At 38.8% G+C, this 8,569-nt stretch overlaps 1 long non-coding RNA gene across 1 annotated transcript; it reads right to left on the bottom strand.

Annotated features, from left to right (window-relative positions):
• Window positions 1-3,345: 3,345 nt before the first annotated feature.
• LOC149871949 (uncharacterized) lies at window positions 3,346-7,970 on the bottom strand. The gene is made up of 3 exons (XR_016440565.1): window positions 7,835-7,970; window positions 7,204-7,275; window positions 3,346-4,955 (listed from the first exon to the last, which is right to left on the bottom strand). It is a non-coding gene; the product is annotated as an uncharacterized LOC149871949 (long non-coding RNA).
• Between the last annotated feature and the right edge of the window lie 599 nt (window positions 7,971-8,569).

The following is an 8,569-nucleotide window of genomic DNA, read 5'->3' as shown; positions in this document are numbered from 1 at the left end:
CTGAAACAACCTTAATTGTGGCTTTTCCTATTTTTGAGTGCTTAGCTTTGTAAGTTTAATGTATTTTTAATTTTTTTGTGCATAACTTCCTGTGCTTTTAAAAGAAGCAAACCAAAAAAAGAGGTATTCTATCATATTAACAGCCACACAAATCATCTTCAAGGTTGGAATTTTTATGTTCACCGGACAGCTGTCTGCCAGTTCAGTTAAAGGAGTAACTGATAGCAGTAGTTAGCTGTCATATTCCATAAGGACCAGCACTAGAGGGGAACGAGACATTTTGCCAGTAGGTTTCCAAGTTACTTGATGACAGCAGAGGAATAGTGAGACCTAGGAGTTTCAGGTTTCTTTCCAGGCTCTGCAGCGAAATATGCTCTAGTAAGCCTAGAGTTTTCTGCCTCATCTCCTTCCACCTGCCCTTCTCCTAGTCTTCTCTTACCTAACTAGGGTTTCTCTCCCTGGCTATGTTCTTTTTGCCTATCCAAATCCAAGCCCTCCATCTTCAGATCGCAATTCCACTTCTTGCTCTAGCAGTCCTAGTTCCCCCTACAAGCATTGTGTACAACCTACTTCTTCCCCACAACTTTTCTCACCCCCTACCTTTGTTCCTCAGCTCCTGATCCCACAGTTGGCTCTGTTAGGGTAGCTGTCATATTTTATGCTTTGAAGTTGCATCTGTTTACAGAGTGGTGAATTACAGTGTTGATTAAAGTTTTCTTTTATATTCAGCCTTATTTAATCATTGCTTAAATTCTGCATAGCCTCATTATTATCTGAACTTTTCATTTTGCTGGTGTCTGCAATATCAGCCTTAAGTCCTGCAAGAAGTCCTATAGCCTTGAGTTTGTTCACATGGTGTTTCTTTCCTTTTTTAACATTGTGAGAAGTTTTTCTAACACAACATAGTAATAGTTTTGTTACCAGCTCAGATTAACTGAACATGGCACTAACCAGCTGAATCCGAGGGATGAAATGATTGGATATGTTAATGAAAGGTGATAAGGGAGACCAATGGACAATGCTCAAAGTAAGGCACCAGAAAAAGGCCAAATTAAGAATTGTGCTCATGATGAACAAGCACATAGAACAAAGGAATATGCTGACAGGATAAAATATGGACAATATACTGCCTGCAGAGAGACCAATCCCAAAGCAGAGTCATCGAAAAAGTGAAGTTGAAGAAAAGCATAAAAGGGGGCAGCAAGAAAGTTATGTCATCATCATAAATCCAGCCTTCAAGACCTGTCTGGACCCATCCCAGCCAATGCTTCAGGACCTGAGTGGCTGTCTTTTCTGTTGAGCAAAGTAATATCTGAGATTGGGTGAGATTATTGTACTGAACGTTTTTCTCTTTCTGTATATAGAAACTGTTAAGATAACATTTGTTGTATTAATAAAGTTAGACTCTGATTTTAGGACACTGAGTTGTCTGTGTTCATATTTCATGTTCCATTTAAGGGTTAATTGTGCTTTAACAATTCCTAAGCAATGTCTGGTGGATAGTGATGCTAACAGCTCCATCTCCTAGGGTTATTCCCAATGCCCTCAATCTCACTTTCTTTCTTCATCACCACATTTTGTCAGCCTCCAGTATCAGTCTCCTTGTCCTAATCCATTCCTTCCCTTTCCTGGATCTTATCTTTCTCTTCTATATTGCCTGGGCCTCAACATTAGGACAATAATTGAGAACACAATAGACACTCCTAGACTTTCATTTCTGTTGACTGGTACTGGCAGACTGCATCTGTAGGAAAAATCAGGTTAAAACAGGAGTCTGCTCAGTTGATCTATGGATAAGGACAGTGCATTCCTGTGACTGTAGAGGGTGGAAGGATCTGGAGCATTAGTTTAATGAGGACACTAGAAGATTTTAGTTGAAAAGCTCTAACAGCTGTCTAGCATAGTATCTGCAAACACATTTTTCAATACCCTCTAACTTGGCCAAATTTGGGCAGGTGGCTGAAAAGATAGCTGAAAAAAAGATAAATCTGAGGTAACCTCTGATATGGAAAATTTCAGACCGAAAAGTTAAAGTTTGGCAGAGCACTGGAACCAAAGGACTGGAAGTGGCCTGCAGTGTTGTTGAGTCTAGTCTCTTGCTATGACAGATAACCACATCATACAAAAACAGATTCAGGATTTTATAAAGGGAGGTGTGGGAGCAGCAACCAGTGCTGCAAGGGTAGCTGCCCCTCCCCAGTTCCTGCTTCCTCCCCTCTCCCACTGCACCCGGGTGGGCAGGCCACACCATGGGAGCAGCAGACATGGACTTTTAAAGTCCCCAAAGCAGGTAAAAATCTTCACTCCCTTTTATGTTCAGAGGCACATCCTCTCTGATCCCCTTTCCTTGCCTACCGCTGCAGCTGTCCCCACTGTACCAAGGGTGGGGAGAGGCTCCAGAGCTGCTGCTGCCCACTCTGGCAAGGCTATAGAGGCTCTGGGCTTAGACTGGGACAGCAATGGCAGAAGGAAGGGTTCCCCCTCCCTGCGCCTGCTCCCAGACTCACAGGGAGCACAAGGTGGGTCTAGGCAGGGAGGGAGAACTGCCCTGATATCATATAATCCTTTCCACAAGCTGACCAAGCTCCATCTTGAAAAGCAAATGCTCTGCCTTTTGAAAGCTTATTGGTTTGTCAATTAGAAAACTTAAGTTCCAACATAAAATTTATTCATGGCCAGATAATACTCAGTGGGTGCATCAACACAAGATATTTTCAGCAGAATTGCCTAATTAGCTCCACAGTTAAGTCTCCACATCTACATATGTGGCCCTATTAGGCTGAAGTAAACTAATTAACTCCACTGTAGGTTAGTACTTATAAATACAAGTACTATCCTGTGGTGGAGTTCTTTACTGTGCAGCAATGTGCATAAAGTCACTGACTGGGCTGGCTGGGGCATAAGGGTGCTTCAGTGTCTGGGCTGCTTGCCAGCTAAGCCTGCACTGAAGCACCCTCGTGTCCAGCCAGCCCCTCTGTAGCACATTGAGCTGGCTCAGAGAAGCCCCAGGCTGGCAGGCTGACCCCCTGCATCCCCTGTCAGCCAGAGCTGCTCCTACTTGGCAAAACATGCTGTGGTCCCAGAAGCACATGTAAACCTGGTGCCTGGGAGCAATAAACTCTGGTGCAATATGCACCAGAGTTTATTGCTTTGTATTAATGTGCAGTTTTAAGCAACTAAAAACTGGGGCTTATGAAATAAAGCATCATACTATTTTAATTATAGGCCACATGTATCTATAATAAATACAAATAAATTATGCCTTTTTTTTTTTTTTTTTTTTTTTTAAAGGAAATCAATTAAAAAATTCCAATACAACTTCATGGATGAAAATTCAAATATCCAGAAAATTCACACTTATAGCTCTCATAACAACCATAACTTGCCTATGTTTGAACATTTATTAAGCAAGCAAATTATACAGGGATAAATTTTTAAAGAGAAGACCAATCTAAAATATGGTGTAAAATTATATAAGAAGGGTGAAGGCTTCATTTACATGTGCTCTCGTCCAATTTAAACTTCTACAGCCAGATCAATAAATCCCGGTAGACTGTGCTTCAGGGATATTTCCCCCACCCCCCACAAAGCTTGGAAGGCTTTGTACTGTGGTAAGCGGGTAAGTCCTTTTCTTTTCAGTACTTCATCAGAGTATTGGCCCATTTTGCCCTGAACCCTATCTCTGGATCATTTCCTTCAAGCTCTTTTCCAGTTTTAATCATTTCTAAGTAATTTCTGGAAATACACAAATTATGCATATAAAATTACCTTGTCAATAATAGCTATTCACTATTGTTGAATTAACGGCAACTTCCAAAAGAACAATAAAGTTTGTAAAAACCTAGATTATTTTCTATAAAAACATTCACTCTAATAAAAATGTCAGAAGAGGGATTAGCAAAAACAGGTTATAAGACGACCAAATTAAAAAAAACTTTGGAAACACCATAATTTCCAAGAATTTTAGCAGATCTAAGGAGTCCAAGTGCCTGGTTGGATAATGTTTTAACTTAGGGTTTAATGTATTCTAAAAAAAAAAATTAAATTCCAATTAAATGGAAAAGAAAAATATTTACATGTAAGTTTTTGACAATTAATTATTTATGAATGATCCTGAAGTCATATTGCAATGTAGTGAACCCACATAAACAGCTTCCTTAAAAACTACCTTATCATTAGACAAAGTGGTAAAGTAAAATGAAAGTCAATATCTGTTATAAAGAATTAAATTAAGAATACTTTTAAGTGTATACATAAATAAATACATACGTACATGCATGTTACCAGAACCTCAAATCTGAATTTCACATCTCTTATAATGAAATAAGTAAAATCCAGAATCCAGAGTTATCTTTACTTTCCCAAATTTGTAACACTTGAGCTCTGAGCCAATAATGTAAACGTGTACGTGTAGAAAATGGAACTCAGATTTTAAGAATTTGAATATGAATGTGAAGTTCATGTTTGAGCTTCTCTGTACTTTTAATGCATTTACTCAAACAAGTGAAGATAGCATTGTTACTCATTTTGGGATTACCAGGAAGCTACAATGGCATTCTCTAAAGAACAAAACACCTTCCTTACTGTTGTTCCCTTCATAAATTACCAAAGGTCATTAATTCATTGTTAAAGCCAAACAACAGAAGTGTACAGAAGTGAAAACGTTTAACGATAAATGCTACGAAACACACGGTAGAAGGCAGGCCAGCTGTGATGTTGTCTTTGGTGCTCAACAGAGGGCCTTTCCACTTAGTACATTTCTAGCACACTGACGCCCCAGATTTACTCCACGCAGCAGCGCTTCACTGATATCATCTAGTCCTATTAAAGTAGTAATTGGGGACAGGAATCCATAGAGGCCACTCAGGAAAATGCTTATGGGCCAACCAATAAACACCAGCAAAAGGAACCAAAAGAATCCATACATTATACAGCTGCAATTTGCCATCTTGAACCTAGTGACATAGAAAATCAGAGTTAATTCAAAGAATTTCTGCTAAAATACATACAACATATCTTACTTGCTAGGAAAAAGATACTGAGAACAAATGAAATCTTTGTTTTTAGCAAGGAGAATCTAATTCCCCTATTTTACAAATGAATCTAACAAAACAGTTATCTAGTCACATATCTACCCTTGGGCTAAAGAAAAGTTAGTATCGTCATCTTCCAGTCTGAAATGTCTTAGATTCAGACACCTAGCATAGCTCTGGTGCTCACAGATAAGCATCAGATGTGACATTCTGGCCTTGCCTTAATTATGACTCCAGATAAAGAATGCAATTAAAGGATGTAAGGTAGGAAGCCCAAACCTCATTTACAATATCAAGTTATGAGTCATGACTGAAGTTCAGACTGTGGCTAGCCTCACAAAATTGGACACAACTTTTCAGGTTGCCAATATGAAATGATGCATGAGGTCACCTTCTGATACTTGTTCTCCCATTCAGGGAAGCAGTTTGCAAAAAACTAGAACCAGATCCACTCAATGTACTCACCCTTTTTCACTCTCACTTATTCCCTGAGTTAAGCTCCTCAAATACCTAATTATTTAACCAACCCAGTCAAGACAGGGCCAGGAAAACCAAATTGAAATCAACTGCTTTTTTAGATCAATTGTGAGGTGTCAGGGCATTTTATTTTTTTAATTACTTCCAGAAGGATGGGAAAATGCAAAGAGCTACATGCAAAAATGCAATACAAACCAAAATGCATTTTGGCATGACCAGCTTGATTTGTGAGGGCTCCAGCCCTAAATGGTTATGTTCTTGTAGAACAGATATAAAAGATTCCTTTAAGTTTTTCCTCAGAGGATAAAAAAAATTATTCTCTCCACCTTTATGTTGATATATTGGGTGTATCCAATGAGTCAGAGCTTCCAAAGAATCTTAACCGTGCCTTGTAGTAACACTTGGAAAAGGAAAACAAAGATTCTGGTGTCTTTAAAAACAAATGGGCAGTTTTACACATGCTCTGGGAAAGGAAAGGGCTGGCATTTAATTAGAGCGGCTCTGAGTGGCTCTAATTAAAAATGCTGCCACATCTCCTGTACCAGTGTCCCCATGCTTAAAAATGGTGTCGGGGCACTTGACAAAGCTCATTCAAGGAGTTCTAGTTCAAGCACCCGCACTGCCGTTTTTAAGCTCAGGGATGGTGATACATGAGATGCAGGAGGCTGCTGGAGCACGGCAATTGCCATGCTCCAGCAGGCTCGATTAACTGAGTCTGCAGCCCGGCACTCATGTATATGTGTCCAATATGACTTAGTCTGGGACCAAACACTAACATGTCTTTTGTACAGTGCCAATAAAGGGCATAGATAAGGATGTTTGGAAGCCATCACTGTTTCTTTCCAGTCTGAAACACATTTGAAGTTTAAATTTCAATCTTGATTTTGAACGTCCTGTATTTATGGTGCTTGGTTTGAAGAAAGCTACAAAACGCTGAAATGTAATTTGCCCTAAATTTCTGAACTCCATTCCATTAAATTAAAATACTATTTTTAATGTAGCTTTTATCTGGGAATTAATATTCTTGTTTAATATTTGTAATACAATAAAACCTACAAGCATAAAGTGAAATAAGAGTCCATTGCATCCAAGTGTATAAAACCGTAAGAGTCAGTTTTTGTCCTGGACAGACAAAAGGTATCGGGAAAAAAAATATTCCAGTTTTACAGGTTAATAGGGGAAAATGAGGTAGGGAAAAATTAGGGATACATCTACATTGCAGACTGCAGTGTGGAGCAGTTATATCCAAGCTAGATTGAAACAAACTACCATGGGTACTAGAAGCAGTTTAGATAATACAGCACAGACCTCTTGTATGGGCTAATTAATCCTTGCCAAGAAGCTCACATAATACACTAAAGAATGCCAAAACCCACCTGTTTCCCAGGCTACTGTAAGACTACCCTTCCTATCCTTACCCTAGATGAATAATCCTTATTCCCATATAGTAGAGCTGGAGCCAGTGGAGCTACTCACTAAAGGGATTATAAGAATGAAATAAATGGGAATTATGTATCAAAATGTCTTTGAGGTTCTGGTCCTAAATTCTTAAGGGAAGTGTGCTGTATTCATCATTACATAGTGATGCAGACCTGCACTATATAGATGTAACAACTTCCATGTACAAAATCTGCATATGTGTAAAATAGAAAGGTTTATGATACTAGGGGAAATAGTTTTTAAAATTCTGTACCTCTTCCCAGAATTCCCAGCTGTCCCTCTTCTCAAGCACTGATGACTGAACAAAGCTCCACCTATAAGGAAACTATACAAACAGGATCAGGATCAATATGGTCATTTAAAAATGAATTGATCTTCCATGGAATGCTGCTTTCGTATCTGTGCCACTCAGTTCCAGAAGATAGTGCATGAACTGAATGGGACAAAGAATATGAGCAGAAAAATGTTTGGAATGCCAGGGGGCATTAATTTGAGAGAAAAGAGAAAAGAGCTAACCATATGCAGTGCAAAAATCAAGTTACTAGATTTAACTGAGAAAACATGGGATGACTATCAGGAAACATTTCCTGTAGTTAGATCAACCAGATTGAGAAACAGTCTTTAAGGAGAAATTCTGTTCTTCATGAAATTAAAACAAGCCTAGATAGATTTTTCATTTTAAGGTAAAATCCTGACCTGCTAATAGGTCTCTCTCATTGCTTTTTTCCTAGGTTTCTGTTACTTTCTTTTTAAACAGCTGGGGCCAAGGGAAAGATGGCACCATTTCACCAACTTACTGTACACTGTTCTTTGACATGACATAGAAAAGTAAATACTTTGTTTAAATTTGAGTAAAAACATGAAGATATCAGTAAAAGGCTTACCTTTAGAAAATATGTATTTCTGTAGCTGTTTAAAAGACTGGATTTAGTCTTCTAGGCATTCACTGAAGCATAAGAAAACAAGCAAGTTACATAGCACCAAGATCTTACAAATGGCCTTTGTTTCCCGTAAGTCACCAGCATGCCAGCTAACAATAGTGCTTCAGAACCCAGTCTAATAATCATGTACCAAGACACTCCCATGCCCACAGTAACTAATATGACGTCACAAAACAGGCTCATCTGGGGAACGTGGAATAGGAGTAGATGAACTAGAACAAATAACTTGGTACAGTGAATTTCTCTATAGAATAAACATGAGGAAAGACTTGCTACTAGTTCACTAAGAAGTAAGCATATAAGTAGTCTATGCTAAACCTATGATTATTTTCACCCTGTCTTCTCCTTGCATTTTCCATCTCATCCAGCCATTCTCTTTCGGTCTTTCACAACCTCTTTGAGTGAGGATCTGTCACTGCTGTGTATTTTACTGGGTCTACTGCATTTGGAGACCAGTCTATTGCAATAGTATAGACAGTATTACAATAAAAATGTTAATTAAACAACAATATTATTATTAAAAAACGTTACGTGAGAAGGGCCCTTGTGCCATTTTTTGTCACAGACTTTACACAGCTCTCCAGGTGATGCCGTGTTTATTTTTAATGTGCCAATAGCCCACCGGAGACCAAGCCTTGTGCCAGTGATAGAGAAGAAATGGGGTTTAAATTTGGGCCC

The sequence above is a fragment of the Crocodylus siamensis genome, chromosome 2 (genome assembly GCF_052110815.1).
Source record: "Crocodylus siamensis isolate JL-2025a chromosome 2, ASM5211081v1, whole genome shotgun sequence".
NCBI classification, from domain to species: domain Eukaryota; kingdom Metazoa; phylum Chordata; order Crocodylia; family Crocodylidae; genus Crocodylus; species Crocodylus siamensis.
Note: the sequence above shows the minus strand (reverse complement) of the source record. Positions and strands in the feature narration are given on the sequence as shown.